The sequence below is a fragment of the Oryctolagus cuniculus genome, chromosome 5 (assembly GCF_051225735.1).
Source record: "Oryctolagus cuniculus isolate XC-2025 breed Fujian yellow rabbit chromosome 5, ASM5122573v1, whole genome shotgun sequence".
NCBI classification, from domain to species: domain Eukaryota; kingdom Metazoa; phylum Chordata; class Mammalia; order Lagomorpha; family Leporidae; genus Oryctolagus; species Oryctolagus cuniculus.
The window spans coordinates 147,002,635-147,029,796 of record NC_142871.1 but is presented as its reverse complement, the minus strand read 5'-3'; the positions used below and the strand labels follow the sequence as shown (position 1 = coordinate 147,029,796).

The following is a 27,162-nucleotide window of genomic DNA, read 5'->3' as shown; positions in this document are numbered from 1 at the left end:
TGCATGTCTACCTTCTTGTATTCTAACTCTTTGGTTCACTTTGTCTCTTGCCTTTCCCATATGGTTCAAAAAAGCACTATGCATAATGCTTTTCTCTAGCATGCCCTTTTGATTCCCAACATTCTTCAGAGGGCCTTAACTCTATAACCATTACCTGATCACGTTGCTTTCATCTGGGATTAGGTTTTGCACTTCTATTGATCTTCTTCTATGGGGTTGAATGTAGTAAATGAACCTCCTAGCTCCCAACAAATTTGCATGTAATTGCCTGTCCAGTCTTGAACACTGAATACTGGGCTGGAAGAATACACTAGCATTAACGGAGCCAAAAATGTTTTTCTTTCAAAGGCTCTGCTTCTTTGTAAAAGTGGCATATATGGAAAGACTCAAAAGGCTTTCTCAAGGTTTGGGAAAATGGTGAGGAGGGAGGGCAATGTCCGGAAATTATTACCATACTATCAAAATCATTATAACCTCAAATGCACCTTTTAACTAAATCTAGAGCTGGCATTAACCTCTTTCTGACCACTGGAATGTACTGACCTACATTTATATATCCCACAAGGAGAAATGAAATACTTTAATCATCTCTTCTTTTCATTTTAGTTTCTTTAGATGGATTTTGCTATGTAGTGATAAAAATTTTAGTCATGTACTGTGACTTTGATGGATTTAATGATCAATCATAATTGAAGGGTTATTATTGAATTCTTTTGAATAAAAAAATTTTTATTTGAAGCCAGACAGTTTTTATCTTTAATAGGTTATATATACCCCTGAACCTCTCTTCTGATCTGATACAATGGCCAAGATCTGGGATTTTTAAGGAAATTCAAAATTTACTGCAGAGAAATGTCTGATTACTTATTTTATCACTATTAATTACTGAACTTCAGTACTTCTTTGTTTCTCGGTTAGTTTTAAAAATTTCTTTGAAGTGATGACTTCATCAGTGTTGCTGTGGCATGCCCTTCATTTACTCACCCGCAGACAACCATATTATATGTCATATATCCTATTTACATAAAAAAAGTTAAGTGGTGGATTTAACATAAATTAAATGAAATAAAGCTTAATCAACTGTGTAACAAGTGGAGTCCTACACAGGTGTCTCATATCAAAGGGCTTGGGGATAATTTATTCCAAGTAAACCTCCTGGCTTCTTTTGGGAGAATACAGTTCTCTGGTGTGTGACTGGCAGGGGGTGAAGGTTGCTCTTCTTGTTTGTCCTACTCAATCTGAGTTGCTGAGAAAGTTGTTGGATGAAAACTTGCTTTGGAGAGATCAAGATGAATTACTTAGGAGGAGGTGTAGCTTGAGGAAGTGTTGAAAAGTTTTCTAAATTGCACTAAAACCTGAAGTTCAAGCATTATCAACATTGAGAGGAATTTTGCTGAGTCTTTAGTAGCATCATAACTTTTTACGCCATCCCTGGGATAGTGGCACCACTAAATGTGGATTTCAGTTGCATCCTTAAGCATCCTACTTTTGAGTAGTTCAAAATGTAAAATAATAGCATTGTATCATAAACTTCTGTGAGATATGAGAAATGGTAACATTTAAATCCATTTGGAAGAAAGATCTCAGTAAATAGAACACATCCTATTGTTTTACACCAGATCATCATACTAAGAGTTATTTCTCTCATTGTGATACTATTAGTCATGTTAATGGAACATCATCTGAGCAGTAATAATACTACCAAGCTCTGGGTTAAACTCTATAATTAACTTGATTCTACAAAAAAATTAGGGAAAGTATGATGTGTGGAATACTTGAAAAAGAGGAGACTGAGTTTTAGGGAGGACAGGGGTCCTTGTCCAAAGTCACTCAACGAGTAGAGGATATTCTCCAGCTTTGGACTTTCATCATCAGACACAGTTTTACTAACTTATGAAATGCTCACATTTACGTTATGTTTGCCTCTTGCCTTCTAGACCATGTGATAAAGTGAGAAGGATGCCAAACTAAGAATTAGAAGATTTGTGTTCTACTTCTGATACTGATCTCACTGTGTCCATAGAATACTTTTCTCTCTCTCTCTCTCTTTTTTTAAACATTTAGTTATTATTTGAAAGAGTTACAGAGAGGCAGAGGCAGAGAGAGAGAGAGAGAGAGAGAGAAAGGTTTTCATCCACTGGCCCCAGTGGCCAGATCCGTGCTGATCTGAAGCCAGAAGCCAGAAGCCAGAAGCTTCCTCTGGATCTCTCACATAGGTGCTGGGGCCGAATGATCTGGGCCATCCTCTGCTGCTTTCCCAGGCCATAGCAGAGAGCGGGATTGGAAGTGGAGTAGCTGGGACTTAAACCAGTCCCCATATGGGATGCTGGCACCGCAGGTGGTGGCTTTATTCGCTACACCATGGCGCTGGCCCTGTAATACTTTCTTTTTAAACTAACAATTTTATCAAATTGGTATCACGTAGTCTAAAGGAAGTGAAGCACTGACCATATAGACTATGCCTTTCCACACTCATGAGAAATACTCCTTCCCTCCGATGGTGCTTTTGTCTGAATTGTTAATTCTCCAGGAGGTTTACATGAAGAAATGTGTTTAAAAATAAAATATGAATAAGCAGTGTACTCAAGTCAACATAAAATAGCATTAGTAAATCATCAGTTTTGGAAGAATAAGACAGCATTATTTTTCCATCATGTGCATTTTCTATGAACTTTTTGAAGACCTCTGTGTGCACAGACTTCAAATTTCCTTTGCATTAAAATAAGCTTAGCTTTTAATTCCATTTTCCATGAACTTTTGGAAGTACCCTGATGTATGTGTTTCTGGACTTGAGTAGAAATAACAATGTCTGATTAAAATCCCCAGAAGTTTTGTGTACATTTTAAACTAATGCTACTTTAGCTTTTGGGATGCTGATACAGTAGATCATGGCCAGGGCCGGGAATGTGTATTGGATGCACCACTCCCTTCCCACCAGCATGTCCTGATCATCTGCCATGTCTGGAAACCTCTGTGCTGAGAAATCAATTTGCTTTTCATAATATAAATACATTTTCTTCGACTTCCACCCCCAACCCATAGATTTAACATCTGTTTTTGAACCTTATAAGATTTTGACCAAAAACAGGAAAATGAGAAGAAAGCAAAGCTCCTTCCCTGGGAGCATATGCTGATTCCAAGGTCAAGTGCATGTACATGGGGCTGATTTTCCACAGGCAAAGCCTGTCTCTACATGTTACTTTACCTCACTGTGCTTTAATTTTTTACATGTAAAATAGTAATATTGCCACCTCATTGGTTGTTTTGATGATTAATTTATTGAGATACCAACACAGTACAGGTGCCCCTTGGCTTATTGTGGAGTTAAATCTCAATAAAGCCCTTCGTTAAGTGATAAATGCATTGAATGAACCTGATCTACTGAGTATTTTAGCTCAGTACCAGAATGCACTGCAGAGCCACATCTGTGGCTTCCTCTTGTGACCACTGAGTTGACGGCAAGCTGTGCTCCCTGCAGCTGCCTGGCGGTGCACAAGAGCTAGCCCAGGAATGACCAAAATCCAGAATTTGCAGTACAATTTTTACTAAAGATGTTATCACCATTGTAGAGGACCACTTGTATAACAGTGTCAATGTCTATCATGTTCTCAACTGGTGTTGGCTATTACTATTAATTATAATAATGCAGGTATATTTTAGTAAATAGTACATGTTATTATTAATACTGCAGGCAGTGAAACCACCAAGATAAAAAGACTCAACAACTTCACAGTTTATTATGGGAGTCACATATGCAAATAAACAATTGCCATGTAATTTGAGAGACACAATTGTAAAAGTATGCAGGAATTTTATTGTGCAGATACCAGTGACAGCTTCTCGGCTGTGTGTTCACCTGAGCTGTATATTTAAGTGAATTGTCTAGGCATGTAACTAGAGGAAAGGTCATTCCAGGTGAACAGAGGTGCATAGACAAGATACAGAGGCCTGGAAGAACATAACTTTTCCAAGATTGAATGTACTTTAGTGGACAGTGGAAAGAGACAGTGAAGGGAGATACATTCACACGTGCCTTTAGGGACTTAGTGCTTGCTAGATCCTGAAGAATCTTGCATGTCATTTCAAGGAAGCTGGCTTCATCCACCTTCATGGTTCCCATGAAAAGATTTTAAGCAGAGAAATGATGCAAAAGATTTTTATACAGGATTTTAGGAGGGAGTTAGCAGAGATGAGACTAGAGTCAGGCATACCAGTAAAAAGGTTGTTATTGTAATTTGGGCAAGGCTTGGTAAAGGCCAAAGTCAGAATAACAATGGGGTGGAGAGAAATCGCTAATAGCTGCAGAAGGAAGACCACCCTCTCCACCCTGCCATGCCCCCCCCCAACATCCCCCCCCCCCACCCCCCGCCCGGCTCCACCCTGCCTGCTTTAGAGGACAGATGCTGGTTATTGGCAGGTGATGAATGAATGGCAGGAAAAAATATTTCCTGGACAGTTCACTCTGTTTTCAGACATTTCACTTTGTAAATAAATGGATAGAGTTCCTTCAAAAGGAGCAAGGAAAAGCAGAATAGAGAGCATGTTTTGGAAGCAATACAAGCTTTTATTATTGTTAAGTTTTTTTTGGTCTGGAGAGGCCTTATATATCCGACTAAAGCTATACAGTGAGTAGCTAGATGTTTAGGTGACAAGCTTTGGGGAGAAAGCAGGGTCTAGGGTTGTGATTGTGGAATTACTTTCTATAGCTACATTTAGAGGTTCCCACATGTACTATATAGAACAGTGACTTAGTGATGACAAGAATGTATTTCTGTCTTATCAAAAAGAATTCTTGAGATATCCAGTTCAGAAAGACAGTGATAGCTCTACAAAGATTCTGTCTCCTTTGGCTCACTTCTCAACTGTCTGCAATGTGATGAGCTTCTGCTAGAGTTGTAATTCAGATCCTCATATATTGTTTACACAGTTTATCACAGTTAGAAGGAAGAAAGTAAAAAGGCTATAGCAGAAGTTTCTTGGAAGTATCACACTTCTGCTTATATTGCTTTGGCTAGAATATAGTCACATGGATTAGGTTAGGCTCAAGGAACCCTGGGTAATGTAGTAATTTAGATAGTTGGATATGTGCCTCGTTGATTGAAGTTTTGTTTAAAATGATGGAGAAGAATGAAAATCTGGAGGCAGCTCTGATCTCTGCTCTAGCAGGGAAGTGGACGCGTTCATCTAGGGAAAGGAAATACAGTGAGGAAGGTAAGAGGCTAAAGAGGGAACTTTGGAGAACATTAAAGCATCCCATCCTTTCATAGAGACACCTTGAAGACTCTGCCCATCTGTTCATCCACATCTGTTTCCGTTTCTCTTCAATGCCTGCTCTGTGTTTCTCCTGATGCCTGGTTTCGGAACCCAAAATCTCTCTACACATTGCCAAAGACATGGCTGGGCAATACCAAAAGTGTATTAAAACATCTAAACTTTTTTCTATATATTCTTCAAATGAAGTCTGTATCTTTGAATACAATTTTCACTTTATGTATTTATACATTTTCTCTTTAAGAATAATATGAGCACTTTAGATTGCAAATGATTAAAAATGTGTTCCCCTAACTTGATTGTCGTGAGTTCTGAGGATGCTATCTTAAGCTTTCAGTAATCTCCAGCTGGATGCCATGTTAATGAATATTGTTCAGACTTTGAAAAGTACACCAACAGTTGGAAAACCCATGTACTAATTTTAAAGATTTTATTTATTTACTTGAGACAGGGAGAGAGAAAGAGAGAGGGAAGACAGAGATTGATCCCACTCACTGATTGACTTTCCAAAATGCACACTTCCAAAATGCTGAAGCTGGGAGCTAGGAACCCAGTTCAGGTCTCCCATGTGGGTGGTGTGGACCCAGTACTTGAACCATTACTTCCAGCTTCCAGGGTCTGCATTTACAGGACACGAGAGTCAGAAGCTGGGGTCTGGAATCGAACCCGGGAATCCCAATGTAGGAATGGGCATCTCAGCTGTTAGGGAAAAGGCCCACCCCTATCCTCATGTTCTTTTTTTTTTTTAAATCAAGTGAAGAAAATCCAGAGTTTAAAAAGTTAAGTAAATTCACACCCATGATGCAATTATCAAATTAAGTTCACATAGAAAGTTCATTTTTGTTTGTTTTAAACTTTTGGGCACTTCTGTTTCGTTGAGAGGAATTTTTCCTTCATTTGATCTGGAATTATGAATTCAGAAAAGGTACTATGGAAGGGCTATTATGGAGGATATTTTTACTTGTTTCAAATTAGTATTTTTATTGTTACAACATCTGGTACAAATTGGCCATAGATGATAACAGAGGTTTTCATAAGTCTTCCATCCCATTGATCATATGCGTTGGCTTTGGACAAGACCTATTATAATAGACTTCATATGTACAGTATATTCATATCAAAGCTTACCACCAGGAATTTCAAAGTAAGCTGACTCCAAGGCAATCAATTAATATACTTTAAACAGCGCACCACAGAATCTTCAGTAACCAGATTTATTATAACATCATGTGCATTACAATGAAATCTCATAAGATAACTGTCAATTATGTTTTTCCTTCATTTCATTAGCAGGGAGACCAGATATTTTGGAGAACTAACTGAGAATTCATGGCACTTAATGTACAATTGTACTGTAAATGACTGAATTTTAAAATGTGCCTGTTTGTGTCATGACATGACTGACACTTTGGCAGAACTATATAGACCTCTGAAGTAATGTTTATTACTTAACTGCTACATTTACAGGAATGGTTTAAACATGGAGCATATTTCTTATAGAAAAGAATGGTAATGGTAGTTGCTTTTGAGACTGTACAACTTCATAGTTAGAGCTGGAGAGCTCTGGATAGTGGCTGAACTATCCCTTTCTATATTTTTGTACATAAGAAAAACCACGTGTTCATGTTCATGAAACAGTGTGTGAATGCCTATTTTGTGTATGGTGAGTACATCAGACCTCGTTCATGCCATCAGTGAACAAATAGAGGAATCAGAAATAAACACGGAGATACACTTAGGCATATACATATATATCCATGAGTAGAAAGGACGTTTTAGACACCCAATTCCAAAATGAGGTAGTGTCAAACCAACATTTGAAAAGTTGGTGGCAAAAGCCACTTAGGAAACTTCTGACTCTTTCTGTCAAATAAGGTATATAAAAGGGTGCAGAAAGGAAAGGATGTAGAGAGAGAACTGTGGGGAGTCCAGCATGTGTTCCATGAGGTCTCCATTCCCACTTCAGTTCAACAAGAGGTCAGTTCCTCAACTTAACAAACAAGGCCTCACCGGGTACTCCTGACAGTCAATACATGTTATCCAGTGAGCAGTCTGACTCCTGCCCAAGAAATGTAACAAGCATGAGATCTACTTATTGGCGGCATCCCATTGCACAAATTGACCAAGAAGTGACTGCAGTGTTAAAGATCATGCATTATCAAATGTTGCCACGACAAGTGTGCTTCTTGTGGATTCAGTTTGGGATGAGTGAAAGAACATCATTTGGGAAGCATCTGAGGTTCTGAGTTCAGATCATCCTGGAAGAGGTAACACATTCCATTTGTCGAGTTTCTTGATTGCAGGGACAGAGGCAATGATAATCAAAGAGCCAGTGCGTTGCTAGCTTCTTGGGAACTCCTGGTGAAAGCTCCCCCGGTGATGAGAGTCTCCTCAGAACCCAGAAAGGACCTTTCAGTATCAGCTGAATGAAAACTTACACTTCTCCTGGCCTGTGTTCCCTGGACAAGACAGAAAGCATAGAAATCAAAATACATCAGAAAGAGTGCAAGTGAAATGTTACTTAAATGTCCCTAATTAAATTTCCTCATCTCTAAAGATGGAGTTCTAGAATTACATCATTGAGTTGTTGAGAGGATGGTATGGGATACATAAAATACTCTTGGAACAGTCACTGACACACAGTAGGTACTATGCCCAGGTCATTTTAAAAAGAAGCCGAAGTATCCAGATTCAGAGTCAAGGAAACCAAGGGAGATGGTTTCAAGAAGAGTGTCAAACACTACAGTCCACACAAAGGAGGAAACATTATACACGGTGTTTCAGAACGTTTGCATTTATTTAATTTGCACAGTGATTTCAGCTCTGCACCATTTTTCTTCTGGAAATGTTTGCTGCAGATCTGACCTGACGGAAAACAAGTGCTGCCAACTCTATCTGATTATTTGGCTTACAAATTATTCCCCCATTTTATTGTAAACATTTACCTGTATGAAACAAAGTCAAACATTGCTAAGGAGTAAGAAAGAATGGTTTGTTTTTGTAAAATGAGAAGCGTGGCAGCTATGTTTCCTTAAATAAATCTATATGAAATGTTGACTGCTCCGGTTTGTTGTTGTTAGCACTCTACTGATATCATCACTCAAAGAAGACATTTTCAACCACCTTTTTTAGGTAGAAGAGTCATCACCACTTCCATCACCATTCAAAGCTTCCACATGGTGCAGTGACACGTGGGTAGTGACTGCAAAGTGATTCTTCTAGGGGCTACCTCCTCCCAGCCCTTCCCACCTGCCCCTCCACACACACATCTGATACCAAGTGTCCAAGGTGACATAATCAATTAATATGCCTTTTTTTTTAAAGAAATGAAGTTGGCTATGACAACTTATTTTTCCAGAACAGATTTATTGTTAGAATTCACAGATGATATAATTTACCCCTTGAAACTGGACATATCAATGGGTTTTAGTGTAGGTAAGACATGCATAACCATCCCCGCAGCCAGTCTAGAATAGAGAAATCATATGTCCTTTTCCTCCTCTCCCCACCCCATCTCCACATCCTAAATAACCTCTAATCTATTCCTTGTCTGTATAGATTTGCCTACTGTGGACATTTCATATAAATGGAGTCATATCATATGGCTTTTTGATACTGCTTTCTTTCATGTAGGATAATGCTTTCAATTTTCCATCTATGTTGCACACTATGAATCAGTACATTGCTCCTTTTCATTGCTAAAAAATATGCCATTTCACGGATGTGCTATATTTGTTTATCCATTCAGCTGTCAGTGGACATTTGGGTTCCTCCTATAATTTCTCTGTCTCTTTCTCCTTCTTAAGTCATTTTGTCTCCAACTATGTGGTGCATAAAATCATGCAATTAATTTTATTGTGGGTCCAATTAATGGATCATTGATATCCATCCATATACTAAAATAACTCAAGACAGTAATATAACTTATAGAATTGTAGACAATCGTAGAGATGTCACTATAACCAACAATATGTAGGACTAATCAGTTGCAATATTTTAAAGTTCATGCAGAACCAGCAAAACTGGAATAAGTATTCTTTCAGTAGGGAAGTGTCCAGGCTTCTCTGAATGGTGAGGTCAGTTGGCCTGTTCTTACCTCTAATAAGGTACTGGCACTTTTCTTGTAGATTGAAAAATAGGTGAGGATTAAATTATCAAGAGTTTTTAAAAATGGATTCTTTACTTATTTATAACAATCATTTTCAACTTGAGCAAACACTTCTTGAAGAACATAGCAGCTTTTAAATCACTGCCAAAATATTAGGGTGAATAGGCTTATTTTTTTTGTCTCAGCAGAGTGTACATAAACATACAATGCCTTGCTTAAATATTCATAGACTCCCAGCTCGCAGTACAGTAACTTAATAATAAAAAATTTTTGAAGAGGGAATGGTGCTGTGGAGCTTGTGATACCACTAATGGATTTGAAGAGGATGCTAATGCATTGTAGGAGGAAGTGAATTGAGCTCTCGTGTGTAAAGGAGGATTATAAAATATAATTATGAAAAAGCAATAGTAGCGGGCTTGAGGAAGTTCTGTTGATGTGTGGGTACTACAAACAGCATGTTTTGTTGATGAGAAAGAAGGCTTAGATGGATATTTACTGTGCTAGCAATCTCCTCTATCCGGAAACATGGAATGCATTATAGAAATGGCCATTTTGTGAACTCCGAAGTGAATTAAATAGGGTAAGATGGAGGCTGACAAGACCTTGCAGCTTTTCATTTCAAATAACAGGTGTCTGGGAAGGCTTAGCTTTCATATCAAGAACTTCATGAAGGCATTGGAAGGGAGAAAAAAAGGTGATATAACTGTCAAAATAGAGGAGGAAAGAAGAACTTTTTTTTTTTTGTGAAAAGAAGCTTTGGGAATTTCTGGAAATTAAATAATTCATGCTATCCTGCTGAGAGTTGAGAGGATCTTTCTGAATGTTAAATTCTGGGTGCAGCTTTGACAATTGTTTATAAATGGTGGCTATCAGTGGGAGTAACTAGACAGAGCATACGATGAGTCTTCTGGTACTAATCTCACTTATTTACCTGAGGTTCTGCCCCTCAAGCAAATTAAGAAATGGCTTTAGGATTTTAATCTGATATTTATTGAAAAAAAATGCACAATGCACAATAATTCAAGAGGTGTAAGAACACTGAACAGACAGATCTTTTTTTTTTGATTTCCTATTTTTAAACTTTTATTTAATAAATATAAATTTCCAAAGTACAACTTTTGGAATATAGCTGCTTATTCCCCCCATGACCTCCCTCCCACCCACAACCATCTCATTTTCCACTCCCTCTCCCATCCCATTCACATTAAGATTCATTTTCAATTATCTTTATATACAGAAGATCAATTTAGTATATACTAAGTAAAGATTTCAACAGTTTGCACCCACACAAAAACACAAAGTATAAAGTACTTGTTTGAGTACTAGTTATACCATTAATTCGCATAGTACAACACATTAAGGACAGAGGTCCTACATGGGGAGTAAGTGCACAGTGACTCCTGTTGTTGATATAACAGTTGACACTCTTATTTATGGTGTCAGTAATCACCCTAGGCTCTTGTCATGAGCTGCAAGGCTATGGAAGCCTCTTGAGTTCACCAACTCCGACTTACTTAGACAAGGCCATAGTCAAAGTGGAAGTTCTCTCCTCCCTTCAGAGAAAGGTACCTCCTTCTTTGATGGCCCGTCCTTTCCGCTGGGATCTCACTCACAGAGATCTTTCATTTAGGTGTGTTTTTTTTTTTTTTTTTTTTTTTCCCACAGTGTCTTGGCTTTCCATGCAGAACAGACAGATCTTTACTTGCTATAACTTTAATCCCAAATCATCACCCCGTCCCTTCATGGAAAATTCTTCAGGATCTGCTTAAAGCTCAGTGTTTTATTCCAAGGGTTATATATGAAATAGCAATAAATCTTATTTTTCAGAAGCGTATAACTAAATGAATGTTGCCCTTTAATGGAGCTATTTGGGAGGATGAATGTGTGTTCTCATAATCTTGACATTGTTTAAAACAGTTATAAAATGCTATGTTTCTGTAAAGAAATTGTTTAAAAATTATGAAAAAAATCAAACACTCAGGAAATACAGCCAACACTAAATTTAAGTAGTTGTCAACATTTGCCACATTTAGTTCAACCCATTCCTCTCTCTCCCTTTCATTTTATACAAATGGTTGTCTACTGATCTATCTAAATTCTCACCGCCATTTATTCTCTCTCCCTACTCAGAGTAATCGGCTTAGAGATTCTAGTGTGAACACTTCCCGTAGGTGTTGTGGTTTTTGATACTTATGAATGTGTGCATCTATGTTACATATTTATAATATGACTTAAAAGTTTATATTTTAGTGCTCCTGTAAAAGTGTCCTTTGAAACTTGCTTTCTTCGCTCAACAATATGTTGTATGGTTTGTGTTGTTATAAATGCCAGTATGCTCAGATTTCAATTTTTTTAAGATTTATTTATTTATTTGAAAGTCACAGTTATACACAGAGAGAAGGAGAGGCAGAGGCAGAGGCAGAGGCAGAGAGAGAGAGAGAGAGAGAGAGAGAGAGAAAGTCTTCCATCTTCTGGTTCACTCTCCAATTGGCCAAAATGGCCTTAACTGCGCCAATTCGAAGCTAGGAGCCAGGAGCATCTTCTGGGTCTACCATGCGGGTTCAGGGGCCCAAGGACTTGGACCATCTTCTACTGCTTTCCCAGGCCATAGTAGAGAGCTGGATGGTAAGTGGAGCAGCTGGAACTCAAACTGGTGCCCATATGGGATGCCAGCACTGCATGCGGTGGCTTTATCTGCTATGCCACAGCACTGGCCCCTCAATTAAAAAAAAAAAGATTTTATTAATTTATTTGAGAAGTAGAGTTACATATAGACAGAGAAAGGGAGAGACTAAGGGAAATGTCTTTCACCTACTGGTTCACTCTCCAAATGGCTGCAACGGCCAGAGCTGGGCCAATCCAAAGCCAGGATCCAGGAGCTTCTTCTGGGTCTCCCACACAGGTGCAGCGGCCCAAACACTTGGGCCATCTTCCACTGCTTTCCTAGGCCATAGGAGAGAGCTGGATTGGAAGAGGAGCAGCCAAGACTGGAACTGGCACCCATATGGGATGTGGGCACAGGAGGCAGAGGCTTAGCCTATTATGCCAGAGTGCCAGCGCCCTCAAATTTTTTTAACACAAACATCACTTATCTTTTAATTTAATTTAGCTTTCCACAAACTTTTTGAATTGGTGTTTATATTCATCTACTTAAGCTGTTACATACTATTTTGTTATACTAGTAAACCAGTTTCTTCCCTAAATTTACCTCCTGAAGGATGAAATATAAATATGAATATATTCCATAAGATGAAATCCATATACTTTATGTATTCTACAAAGTAAAAAAGGGGGTTGTACAATCTTTTATTTATACTCTTTGTTCAGTTTTTTAAAAATATGTAATTTATTTATTTGAAAGGCAAAGTGATAGAGATTGAGAAGGAGAAACAGACAAAGAGAGAGAGTGTTTGAGATCTTTCATCCCCTGGTTCACTCTCTCAATGGCCATAAAGGCTGGGGATATGCCAGGCTGAAGGTAGGAGCCTGGCACTCTCCCGTGTTTCACATGTGGGAGTCAGGGGCCCGAGCAACTGGGGCATCTTCTGCTGCTTTCCCAGGAGTATTGTTAGGAAGCTGGGTGGGAAATGGAGGAGTCAGAAATCCAGCTGGCAGTCAGGCAAGAGATGCAGGTGGCTTAACACATTGTGCCACATGCTAGCCCCTCGTTGCCCACTTTCTAGTTCAAAGTTTTAGTTCTTGATTTTTAAAAGGAATTCTTTTTTTATATTCTGGATAGAAGTCGGCAGTTACAAGTACTACAAAAATCTTGTAGTTCTTTTTTTGTTTGCTTCTTTTTTTAAAAAAAATATATATTTGAAAGAGTTATAGAGAGGCAGAAGGAGAGAGAGAGAGAGAGAGAGAGAGAATCTTCCATCACTGGTTTACTCCCCAAATGGCTGCAACGGCCCAAGCTGCACCGATCCGAAGCCAGGAGCCAGGAGCCTCTTCCGGGTCTCCCACATGGGTGCAGGTGCCCAAGGACTTGGGCCATCTTCTGCTGCTTTCCCAGGCCATGCAGAGAGCTGGCTCGGTAGTGGAGCAGCTGGGACTCAAACCAGTGCCCAAATGGGATGCTGGCACTGCAGGTGGCAATTTTACCTGCTAAGCCACAGTGCTGGCCACTTGCTTCTTTGTTTGAAGTTTTCTTTTTTTTTTCACATTGAAGTTTTTAACTGCAATGTTTTCAGATTAAGCATCATTGCCTTTATATGTTTAGTGTGGTATTTGAAAGTTGACTTCTGGCCGGCATTGCGGCTCAATAGGCTAATCCTCCACCTTTGGCGCCGGCACACCGGGTTCTAGTCCTGGTCGGAGTGCTGGGTTCTGTCCCGGTTGCTCCTCTTCCAATCCAGCTCTCTGCTGTGTCCCTGGAGAGCAGTGGAGGATGTCCCAAGTCCTTGGGCCCTGCACCCGCATGGAGACCAGGAGAGGCACCTAGCTCCTGGCTTCGGATCGGCGCGGTGCACTGGCCACAGCGGCCACTGTGGGGTGAACCAACAGAAAAAAGGAAGACATTTCTCTCTGTTTCTCTCTCTCTCACTGTCCATTCTGCCTGTCACAAAAAAAAAAAAAAAAAAAAAAAAAGTTGTCTTCTACCCTGATAATCATGGATCTATTCTTTATTTATTATTCTAAATATTTCAAAGTTACCTATTCACATTTAGGTTGTGATCCGTGTGTTTGTGTGAGTGTGTGTGTGTGTGTGTGTGTATGCAATGCAAGTTTTGGATCTATTATGCCTCTTACTATTCATCAATAATTATTCCCTTACCATTTAATTGAATGGTCCATCATGTCCCCAGGGATTTATAAGGCAGCCACCTCTGTCACATACTAAGTTCATGTACATTCAATAATCTTCTAGTTGGTCAAGAGGAGAGGGATTGCTTAGCAATATAACATCTCAAACAGCTTTGTATGGTGACTGTACAGTTTTGCATTCTTACAGGCAAAATGACGGTTCCATCTTCTCAGCTTCCCTGCCAGCACTCAGTGTGGCCAATTACCAGTTCTTCGGTGTTGGATGTTAGCTGTTCTAATAGGTGTGCTGTGGCATAGTTCATTGTGCTTCATGTGTTTGTTTACCATCTGTATATCTTTTCTGATTGTGTGTCTGCTCAAATTTTTGTAGGCTTTTTATTGGTTTGTTTGCTTCTTGTTGTTGAATTTGAAAGTTTTTGGTATAGTCTAGATCCAAATCCTTTGTCAGAATGTGATTGACAGACATTTTCTCTCAGCTGGCAGTCTGTCTTTCATTCTCCTAGCTGTGTATTCCACAAAGTAAGAAATTTCGTTTATTTTAAAAATCAAAATTACACTTTACCCCCCTGTCTTTTCCCTTTATGCTTTTGTATCTTTTATCCTTTCTTTTTCATACCTTTTTTTGAACATGTGGTATTGTGCTTAAGAATTCTCTGCCTAAACCCAGGTTTATTTTATTCCTAAAATTTTATAGCTTTATAATCAGTCCCACGATCTGTTCTGATTCAATTACTGTGATAGGAAAAGGGTATGGATTGATCAGATTTTTTTAAATTATAGGTTAGTCAATTATTCTAGCAACATTTGTTGAGAAGAGTATATTTTCCATGAGTTGCCTTTGGACTTTTGTCAAAATCAATTTACCATATCTGGATTTTTTTTATATTTAAGTTTTATAGTTGACCATGAAATCACACAGTGCATCTTCTAACTTTGTTCATTGTCCAAATTGTTTTGACTTCTAATTCCTTCAATTCTGGCTAGAATTTTTTTTCATCTTTTCTACGAGTTTGAATGAGCTCATATTGGGTCTATAGGTCAACCTGTGAAAAGTTTTCTTTCTGATATTGGCTCTTCAAATACATGAAGGGGTGATGGTTAACCAGTGATGCCAGTTAACACATCCACATCCCATACTGGAGTACTGGTTCAATACTTGGCTCCAGCTCCTAACTCCAGCTTCCTGCTAATGCTGACTCTGGGAGATAGTGGCAATGGCTCAAGTGGTTCTAGTCCTGTCACACACATGGGACTCCTAGATTTCATTACCAGCTGCCAGCTTTGGCCTGCCCCAGCCCTGGCTTTTGCAGGAATCTGGGGAGTGAGACAGCAGATTGGAGTTCTTTCCCTCTTTCTGTTTCTCTCTGTCTCTTGTGTATTGTCTCTCTCTCTCTCAAATAAAACAAAAACAGACAGGATATTTTCATAGGATTTTGAAAATTTTACCAGTACTTGTAATTTTAATATACAGATCTTCTATGTGTTTTTGTTATAATTACATGTAAGTTGTACTAGTTTTTAATTTCTTCTTGCAAGCGTTCAAATGTAGAAATGAAACTGCATTGCACTAAATTTATATATTTGGAGTGAACCATCATCTTTATGATGTTTAAAGTTTTAATTAATTAATGTGGAATATTTTTCTTTTTGTCTAGGTACACTTTTTGCCTTTCAGTACTTTGTCTCATAGTTCTTTGGAATTTTGTAGCAATGCAAATTGTTTCATAATTAAATTTTATTCATAATTATTTCTTGTTGTGTAAAAATGTTACTACATTTCACATGTTGACCTTGTTCCCATTAATGCTGCCAAACTCATAAACTTAATAATATGGTTTGCTTGATACATTCAAAGAGTTAGCATTTGAATGTGTAATCAATATATAAATTACTGAAGATTTATTTCATTCATTTTTTATACTATGTTTCCAAAATCTGGTATGTATTTTGCACGTAAGATCTCTAATTGGAACATTAATTTTCAATTGTTAAAGTAAAAAGCAGTTCAGCTAAAACAGTGAAGTCCTACAAAAGCAGAAATATTTAATGAAAAAATCACTTCATATTGCTTCCATTTAAAAATTTACATTTTGGCTGGCGCCACTGCTCTCTAGGCTAATCCTCCACCTGCAGCGCTGGCACCCCGGGTTCTAGTCCCAGTTGGGGCACCGGTTCTGTCCCAGTTGCTCCTCTTCCAGTCTAGCTCTCTGCTGTGGCCCGGGAAGGCAGTGGAGGATGGCCCAAGTGCTTGGGCCCTGCACCCGCTTGGGAGACCAGGAGGAAGCACCTGGCTTCTGGCTTCAGATTGGCGCAGTGTGCGGCTGTGGAGGCCATTTGGGGGGGTGAACCAATGGAAAAGGAAGACCTTTCTCTCTGTCTCTCTCTCTCTCACTGTCTAACTCTGCCTGTCAAAAAAAAATTACATTTAAATGAATTAAAATTAAATTAAAAATTCTGTTCCACATTCAAAGGGACCAATAGACACACAAAACTGCTGAATTCAGGACCAATAGACACGTGAAACTGCTGAATTCAGGACAATTTAAAATTGTAATTTTAAAGAGTTCTAATAATTTTCCAGTTTTTCTATGTAACTATTTTGAAATACCTTATCTTCATTTTTTCCTTTCTTCTGTTTTCTTTTATGTTGCTACAATAAATTTAAATTATAATTTTCTTCACAACATTGCTTTACACGTATCTCATTGTCATCCAGTTTTTTTTATTCTTATTTTATTTTTGCCTCTTCTATGACTCAGGAATAATTTAAGTGTGTTTTTTCAATTTCCAAAGGCTTTTTTAGTTAGTCTAATTTCATACAGTCAGCGCTTGCTTATCACTTTATTTGTTCAGCATGTTTCTTGAATCCCACTGATTCAATAATGAGCTGTTTCTTTGTTTATTAAGTATGTCGCTTAGTACCTCTTCCAGCGAACATTAGTAACTGGTAAATTTTCTTAGCTCTCCCCCCTACCTTTTTGGCAAAATAATATTTCTCTCACTCTTAAAAAATGTTAGTTTATTCAATTTCATGCTTAAGAATTATTTTTTAGACATTTTTCAGTGTGTTATTCCATTGTCATGTGGTGGTTCTCATCTGGTGTCTCATCTGATTTTTATCTTTTGCAATTCATTTACTTTTTTTCTTGCTGGCTTTCTTTTTGTAGTGGTTGTTGGTTTTGCAATAATGTGTCTGGGTATGGTCTTGTTTTTATTTGTGTTACTTCTAGAGTTACGGAATATACATCTCCAATATGAGCGCTTATGTCTCTGATCATTTCTGGAACATTTTTTTCCATTGTCTCCTTGCAAAATGCCTCTCTCTATTTTTTTGTTTTGGAACAGAACTCAACCATGTCTTGAAACACCTCACATTATTATCATTTCTCTGCTACTTCATTGTATCTTCTATCTCCATCATTTTCAGTGTCTTATTCTCTGTAATCTCCTCAGACTCACATTTCAGCTCACAAATTCTCTCAAATATTTCTAATCTATTCTTTGACTTATTCATTGAATTTTAAACTTTAGTGGCCATGATTTTTCATTTGTATGAGTTCTAACTGGTTTATTTCCAATTTTTCCTGTGTCTTATTTAAGCCTAAGCAATTTGGCAACTGGATTTTATACTTTCCATTTTTTTAAAAAATTCTTTCCTTTTTGATTGCTTTATCTTCCTACGTTCTTCCAGTTTTAAGCCTGTTTAGTGTTGACCTTGTTGGATTGATTGCTTCTAAGTGTGACAATTTTTCCTGTGACCATGCCTTTTAGTTGGTGGTGTTCCTTCCAATTGGTCTGAATTTGGAAAGTACACAGGTATCCCAGGACTACCAGTGGTTCGTGACTAAGCTTCTTATTCATCCTCAGCTTTGATTTTCACGGACAGTATGACATTGCCTGTCCATGAAGGGAGTGCACCTGGGTTTACATTTTCAAGGAGGCTCTTTTCTGTTTTACTTTTCCAATAGAGCTCCGAGAAGATCACCTCCCTCTGACTTTTCAATTCTCTTCCTGTGTGTGTTGGTGACTTCTTTGCCTTGTCTTCTCTACCTTTTATGCTTTCCAAAAATCTCACTTTTATGACCCCGTCTCTTTCCTAAGCCCCTCTCCCTGACCCACCCCCCCCTTTTTTAATAAAAAGAACAACTTTACCTTTGGTTATCACCTGGATATTAAAACCCAGTCCTTAAGTAACCAGGATAGAAGCCTTCCATTTCCCTAAACATGAAGATAGCCACAGAGATGCCCGCGTCCTACTATTCTGGTTTTCACATACTTTTTTTTCAATGCTGGCTTCTAGAGATTACCTTCTAGTTCCTGAAAGCTCAGCTAAGCATTCAGTAGATAATTCAGGCTGTTTATTACCCACTATTTCCAAAGGTTTTTATTGACGGAGTCTTCAGATTTAGTCTGCCATATTGCTGGACATGGAAATTCTGTAATACTTTTTTTGAGACAGATTTTTGGGAAACACTTATGACCTATAGACTAAATGATCTTATTAGTGAATAGTCATACATTACATGCCCAACCTTTCAGAGGCTCAAATAACAGCCCAGAGACAGTGCCACTAAATTTTCCTGTACTCTAAGACTTGAAATAGAGTTTCATGGGAATAAACTGAACAGAACATATATTTTTGTATATACATTATGCAATGCTGTCACATTATACAGACTTTGTGACATTAAGTGGACCAAACAGAAAATATTGGTGCACTTCTCACTGGGTTCAAGCGTATTGTTGATAATTCAGTGTAATAACAAAGAAAAAGAATCCATCACATTTTAAACTATAGTTTTTAGCTGGCCCACAGTTTTCAGAATTCTTGTCTTCTTTTTTTTATTTTTCCCTCGAGTATCCTCTTTTTGAGATAAAGTGACGTGTGGTTGACAATGATTTAAATAGGATTTAATCTGGTCAGAAAAAAAAGTAGGAACTTGTCTGATTCAAACTCTGAAATCCTGTATTTTCTATTCATGATGTTAACTTTGACACCTATGATTCAGGAATGGTCTCTGGTGTGTGTTTACTTGTCTGAAACTGCAAATAAAAAAAAAAGTCCAAGGTTTCCTATTGCATAATGCAGAATAGCCACTGTATAAATTTATTTTAAAACAGTTCCTAAAATGACTAAAAAAACCTCTGTGAAGACTGGGAAGCAATTCAAACTGCTAATATATTAAAATGCTAGCATTGGTTATTGCAAGATAACATAATTGGCTTTCTAAAAGACTCTCATAGAGCAATCACCCCTGAGAAACTGGTGGTGGTTCTGCTTGCCTGTAGAAGTGCAGGCCCTCTATGGGCAGGAAGGTTTTCTTAGAGTTTGTTTTGTTTTGTTTTATTTTTTCTATTACCATATAATTTATTTCTTTTTTAACCAGAAACCCTTTATTTAAGGAATACAAACTTCATGTATTTCATAAACACAACTCGTCCTCCCTCTCCTATTCCTATTCTTATTTTTTGCTGAGATCTATTTTCAATTAACTTTATACACATGCGATTAACTCTATACAAGTAAAGAGTTCAAAAATTGTATAAAAAAAAACCTGTTCCTCAACAGTAGAGGCAAGGGCTGGTCAAAGTCATTGCATCTCGAAGTGTTAATTTCACTTCTATAGACCTTTTACACGCTCTATTAGTTTCAGAGAACAGAGAGAACATATGGTATTCGTCTTTTTGGGACTGGATTATTTCACTAAGTATGATGTTTTGCAGTTTCATCCATTTTGTTGCAAATGACAGGATTTTTACCACTGTGTAGAATTCCGTGGTGTACATATCCCATAATTTCTTTTTTTTTTTTTTAAATATTTTTTTGTTTACTTGAAAGTCAGAGTTACAGAGAGGCAAGGGCAGAGAGAGAGAGAGACAGAGAGAGAAAGAGAGACAGAGAGAGAAAGAAGTCTTCCATCCGCTGGTTCAGTCCCCAGATTGAAGCAATGGCCAGAGCTGCACTGATCCAGAAGCAGGAGCCAGGAGATTCTTCCAGGTCTTCTATGCGGGTCCCGGGATCTAAGGACTTGGGTCATCTTCTACTGCTATCCCAGGCCATAGCAGAAAGCTGGATTGGAAATGGAGCAGCCAGGACTCAAACTGGCACTCATATGGGATGCCAGGACTGCAGGCAGCGACTTTACCTGCTATGCCACAGCGCTGGTCCCATACCCTAATTTCTTTATTCAGTATTCAGTTGATGGCATTGGTATTGATTCCATATCTTAGCTATTGTGAATTGAGCTGCAATAAACATGGGAGTACAGATAACTCTTTTATATGTTGATTTCGTTTCCCTTGGGTAAATTCCCAGGAGAGGGATAGCTGGATCATATGGTAGATCTATATTCAGATTTCTGAGGTGTCTCCTTATTGTCTTCCATAGTGGCTCTACCAGATTACATTCCCACCAACAGTGGATTAGGGTACCTTTTTCCCCACATCCTCACCAGCAGCTGTTGTTTGTTGATTTCTATAAGAAAGCCATTCTAACTGGGGTGAGGGAGAACATCCTGGTGGTTTTGATTTGAATCTCCCTGATGGCTAGTGATCCTGAGCATTTTTTTCAAGTATCTGTTGGCCATTTGAATTTCCTCTCTTGAAAAATTCCTGTTCAAGTACTTTGCCCATTCCTTAACTGAATTGTTTGATTTGTTGTTGAATTTCTTGAACTGTTTACAGATTCTGGATGTTAACCCTTCATCTGTTGCATAGTTTGCAAGTATTTTCTTCCATTCTGTCAGTTTCTTCTTCACTTTGCTGAGTGTTTCTTTTGCAGTGCAGAAACTTCTTGATTTGATGTAATCCTATTTGTCAATTTTGGCTTTGATTGCCTGTGCCTCTGGGGTCTTTTCCAAGAAGTCTTTGCCTATGCCGATGTCTTGCAGGGTTTCCTCAATATTCTCTAATAATTTGATGGTATCAAGTTGTAGAATTAGGTCTTTAATCCATTTTGAGTAGATTTTTGTGTAAGGTGTAAGGTAGGGGTCTTGCTTTATACTTCTGTATGTGGAGATCCAGTTTTCCCAGCACCACTTGTTGAAGAGACTCCTTGCTCCAGGGATTGATTTTAGCTGCTTTGTCAAAAATAAGACTGTAGATGTGTGGGTTGATTCCAGGTCTTTCTATTCTGTTCCATTGATCTATTCTTTTTTGTCCCGGTTCCAGGCTGTTTTGATTATAACTGTAGTATGTTTTGAAATCATGTATTGTGATGCCTACAGCTTTGTTTTTGTTGTATAGGATTGCTTTAGCTATTCAGGGTCTCCTGTGTTTCCATGTGAATTTTACATCCTTTTTTCTATATCTCAGAAGAATGTCCTTGATATTTTGATTGATATCACATTGAATCTGTTAATTGCTTTTAGTTGTATGGACATTTTGATGATATTGATTCTTCCAATCTATGAACATGGAAGATTTTTCCATTTTTTTGTGCCGTCTTATATTTCTTTCATTAATGTTTTGTAATTCTCATCAGAGATCTTTGATGTCCTTCACTATATTTATTCCAAGGTATTTGAATTTTTTTTAACTATTATGAATGGGATTTTAGAAGTTCTTTCTCAGTCATAGTATTGTCTGTAGACATAGGCTATCGATTTTTGTGTGTTGATTTTATATCCTGCTACTTTACCAAACTCTCCTATGAGTTCCAATAGTTTATTAGCAGGGTCTATTGAGTTCCCTAAATATAAAATCACGTCATCTGCAAATAGGGATAGTTTGACTTCCTCCTTCACAATTTGTATCCCTTGGATTTCTTTTTCTTGCCTAATGGCTCTGGCTAAAACTTCCAGAACTATATTGAACAGCAATGATGAGAGTAGGCATCCTTTTTGTGGTTCTGGATCTAAGTGAGAATGCGTTCAACTTTTCCCCATTCAATAGGAAGCTGGCCACGGGTTTGTCATAAAAAGAGTTTTTATTGTGTTGAGCAATGTTCCTTTTATACCCAATTTGCTTAAAGTTTTCATCATCAAAGTGTGCTGTATTTTATCAAATGCTTTCTCAGCATCTGTTGAGGTAATTATATGGTTTTTGTTCATCAGTTTGTTAATGTGTTCTTCAGTTTGTTAATGTGACCTGCTGCAGACTGGTCTCACCTGACTCCAGAGCTGGTACTGAGGCTCTTGTCTGCTGTGGTCCTGAGTTGTGCATGTCCACACCCTCCAAGTATGTCCACAGTGTCACTCTAATTTTCTTGACATTTCCTCTGCCATTTTCTACCTAATTCTTTCATGAGATTGCACTCTCTCTCTCCACTTTTTTTTGACTACCTTTCCCTAGACTACAGCTGTAATTCCTTCCCTACTGCAACATCTTGCTGCCCTTAGTGTCTTTTTTCAACAGGCCATGAAGGCAGGAGGTGTAGAAATGGAGAAAGAAGCATAAATCTTGTTGATTAAACATGAGTAACATCTTTCTAAACCTTTGAGAAGTAGGATGGAAAAAGAATGGTCAAGTTATGATAAGGTAGCAGCATACAACTAAGAAATGATGGACAGAGCCAGGTACTGGTTCAGTGGCTTCTAACCCTAGAATTGGAATATGTTTGTACCCACAGTGTGTCTTAAGGATGTTCCTTAAGAAAATTCTTTGAAGGCAGTCTATTTACTTTATTTCATGTTCTCATTTATGTCCAGAAGAGTGTTTTATATGCAGCAGAAACTAAATTTGCTTGATTGAATAAGTGGAAACAATCAGGTGGAGGCAAGGTCTCATCGTACTTAGATGTCATAATATATAGCCTTTAGATCTTGCTACCAAATGTATTGGTCCATATTATGTAGAATTGATTAAATATGTTGCTATTTTCATATTACCTCAAATGTCATCTTTTATTTTAAATAAATATATTTGGCTAGAGAATCTTCTTTAGCCTTTTTTTCTTAAAATTATCTACCACTGGATGAAATCTATCAGTTAAATTTTACTATCTTAAATAGGCACCACTGTTCTTCTGTATAAGTAACCTGAATTGTAGGAAGGTCACATTTTAAAACTCAGTTCTTTATCAGTGACAAATGTATCATCCTGATTTAGAACTTGTTTCTTTAAAATTTTATTTTGAAGACATGACCCTAATGTCAAGATGCTATAAGGAGAAAAGAGTTCACAGGAGAGACCTGGGCACTGACAAATCATCTATGCAAGACTATGTATAGATACAATTTAGTCTCATTTTCAAAGAGCTACATGTAGAATTAATAATGTCATCATCACCCTCTATTTATTAGACACCCATGGTGTTTTCAGTTGAATAGAAAGGTTCTTGGTTCTCCATTTACTACCTTCCTTTGAGGTCTAATTGGCATGATATACATTTTAAGTTATTTTTGCCAATGAATTGATATTTTGGACAAAATCATGCAAACACTTCTGTCCTGTTTTTGGTAAATTGCTGACCAATGTTAAAGCAAACAGCACATTACAAGGAAGAAGAAAAGTTTTCTCCTGTGACTATAATTGCTTACTAATGAATTAAATCTCCATCTTTGACCTCATTTTTCCATTGTACTTCCCATGTTTGTATATATCCATTTGTGCATGTTATGTAAATGTGTATAGCTATCCACCCATCTAACTTCTAGTTACCTATTGGCCTTACGCATGTAATATAAGCAATACTTTATGAATATAAAGTATAAATACATTTAGATAGTAAAGATAAATCTTAAAATGAGAAAAAGTAAATATATCAAAGATCCTTTAGAGAAATGGGGAATTTAACAGGAACATGTGATGAATTGGTTGCTACAGTGGAGACAAAATTATCTTCTATGTTTCACAAAGCACAAAGCACAATAAAGTCTTGGCACAAAAACAATATAGGAAACCCAGTGGGTTGGATGGTATTTATTGAATGGTAATTAGGGAGGCTACAACTTATTTTGGAAAGGCAATTGCAATAAATTTTGGAAGGAATTTATCACTTGGATCTCTATGTAAGGCATATTGGGCAACATGATAAACAATGTATTCAGTTATTTGGTAAGATACACAGATTCTTCCACAAATATAAAGTACTATCTATCTATCTATCTAGGCTGTGAATGCTGAAGTTTTAACATGGAATTGTAGCTCAGAGAAGGCTTTTTTCTAAAGTCTAGGCACTAGAGTTGATGCTATTGTTTTTGGCTAGCCCAGCTTAATTCACGGAGAGAGTTTCCACTTGCTCCTTTGATTCAAAAAGTGGAGTTGTGATGAATTTCAGTATTGCCATGGTTTGATTGTGTCCCTCAAAAGTTCACGTATTGGAAACAATATCTAAATTTATTTGTTAATGGTGTTTGGAGATGGAATTTTGGAAATATAATTAAGATTAGATGAGATCATGAGAATGGGCACCCCATGATGGCATTACTGTTTTTATAAGAGGGTGGGAGACCTGGGCTCACACACTTGCTCTGTCTCACTTTGTCATACTCTCCACCACATTCCAGTGCAGGAAGGAGGCCCTCATCAGGTGCCAAACAGATGCCAACACTGTGCTCTTGGACTGCCCAGTCTGCAGGACCATGAGCAATATAAGCCTTTTTAAAATTTTTATTTAATAAATATAAATTTCCAAAGTACAGCTTTTGGATTACGGTGCCCCCCCATAACTTCCCTCCCACCCACAACTCTCCCATCTCCTGCTCCCTCTCCCATTCCATTCACAACACTCCGTGTTGACCACAGGTTGGCAAACCAGAGTTCACCAACCACATGCAAGCTTCCTCCTGTTGTTGTGTGGCCTGTGAGCTAAGAATGGTTCTCACATTTTTAAGTGGTTGAAGAAAAGTCAAAAGAAAGATGATAGTGTGTGATACTTGATATGCCATAATTACACTCATGCTGAATAATGACATTTTAGTCCATGACAGCATATACAATGGATGGTGGTCCTGTGAGACTACAAGAGAGCTGAAAAAGTCCTATTGCCTAGTGTCATTGCAGCCAAAGTAATGCTGTAGTGCAATGCATTAATCACGTGTTTGTGGAATGCTAGTGTAAGCACACCTACTGTGCCACCTGTCATGTGAAAGTATAGCATATACATTGATGTACAATACATATCCTTGAAAATTATCATAAATGACTGTTAGTGATTTATGTATTGACTATACTATATTTTTAATCTTTCTTTTAGAGTGCACTACTTTTACTTATGTAAGAAGAAAGTTTACTTAAACCAAGCTGGCACATTACCACAGCAGCAGTCTCATGCATCCTATGGTTTTCAAGTCTTTTGATTGCATCCAGAGGCCATCTGGAATAGTCTAGCCCCAGATTTGAGTGTATGTACCCTGTCATATTCTCCCAACAGTGGAATCGCCTAAGGATGAATTTCTCAGAATGTATCCCTGTTGGTGATCTACACGTGACTATATATGAATTTCAAATTTCAGTGTCCAAAAATAAAGTTTTATTGGCACATTTATATGTACATCCCTTCACTCATTTACATACTGTTTATGGCTGTTTTGGTGCTGCAGTGGAAGTTGAATTGCAGCAGGGAACTGATAGCTCACTAAAACTAAAATATTTACTGTCTGTTCTTTTACAGAAAAGTGTGTTGAGTTGTCTTGTAGAGGGAAAATTGAAGACAAAAAAACAGTCTTCAACAGGCATTAGACAAAATCTACATGGTGAATTACAAATAGTTTATGAAGTGAATGAATGTGTTAACAAAGGAACATTAGGAAAAAGCTTCAAAACCTGTCTTCTTTTATTTCCTTTGTAATTTGTCTTTAGGAATCATCGGTGGAGGAACTTTCCTAGAAGTGTGCAGGATTTGCCAGCCTCAAGCTGGTAGAGTTTATGTGGTGTTAGCTGAAGCAGAATCGAGATGTCCCTTGCACCTAAATCAATCTTTCACCCTCCACTTGCTCTTCCATTCATGTTCACACCGTTCTTATTTTCTGCATGTTTGCTTGCAGGTTCTTTTTGGCAGGTGGCCCTGGCTGCAGGATGTTTATCTTTTTTGATGATGGAGGCATCTCCTTTTATATCATGGTAGCTAGGCTCTAAGGGAGGGTGAAGATGGAGCAAAGAGAGAAGTGATAAAAGATCAAGCAAGGTCTCAGTGAAGAATTGAGGCAGATGCCTCGGGGAACCTGGTAAATGCGGAGTGGGACTTGTAGAGGGGGGTGAGGGTCCCAGGCCCACAGGTGCAGAGAGGAGACAGGAAACCTCACTGGAAAGCTCTGGTCCCTGAGGATTTTGCCAGCAGAGTGAGTTCTTCCTGTGATTATAATATGGAGGACAGCCAGAGGTAGGTTGTAGGCACGCATCTCCACACAGGCCACAGAGGAATGTCAAATGCCTTGTCCACACTTACAGATTTGGCGAAGGAAGTGAAGGGCATGTGAATGAGAGAGATTCATGTTTGTGCTGTGGACATTTTTACCTGGGTTCCTTCTGATGACTCTTACTTTAAGTCCTGATTTGTCTCTCGGAGCTGGGAACCAGCTGTGTACACCGGGTTGCTCATTTAATCAGCCGTGGCGCTGCTCTTCACATAGAGCATGTCACATTTGACAGATTTATCACCAGACTCTGGGCTCTATTTTCCACAGCACTGTGGAACCTTTTCCCATTAGTGATAGCAGGAGTGATGTTTATGCATGAAGAGTGACTGTTCGATTGGGCAATTGTAGCCTCCACTGCAGGCCTAAGCACAGCTCCCACTTATCAAGTGGGGCTAATAGGGGATATCCATATGCACTGGAGAATCAATCCTCTGCACATGGACCTATACTACAAAAATAATTGCTACTCACTGGTGGTAAAGATCTCAGCAATGTCAGAGCCTTAATGGCGAGATTAATGCTCTACTGCTTCCAGGCTCGGCCATTTCTCCACAAGTAGAAAAAAAAAGATCCTGGCCTGGGAGCTCAGTGAGATATTTTTCAGGTGAAATTCAGAGCTGTGCTGATTTACTATTAGGTGAGCCTTTTCTTTAAGGTAATTTATTCTCTGTGGATTTTACGTAGGCAGAAGCAACCAACAAGCTAGTTGGGGTCCAGTCT

General features: G+C 38.2%; 1 long non-coding RNA gene across 2 annotated transcripts in view; it reads left to right on the top strand.

Annotated features, from left to right (window-relative positions):
* LOC149126781 (uncharacterized) overlaps window positions 1–24,676 on the top strand; it is a 50,648-nt gene extending 25,972 nt beyond the window's left edge. For both annotated transcript variants that reach the window (XR_016233481.1, XR_016233480.1), the window contains exons 3-4: window positions 14,331–14,424; window positions 24,592–24,676. This is a non-coding gene — a long non-coding RNA (uncharacterized LOC149126781). The remainder of the gene's footprint in view (window positions 1–14,330; window positions 14,425–24,591) is intronic.
* The last annotated feature ends 2,486 nt before the right edge of the window (window positions 24,677–27,162 follow it).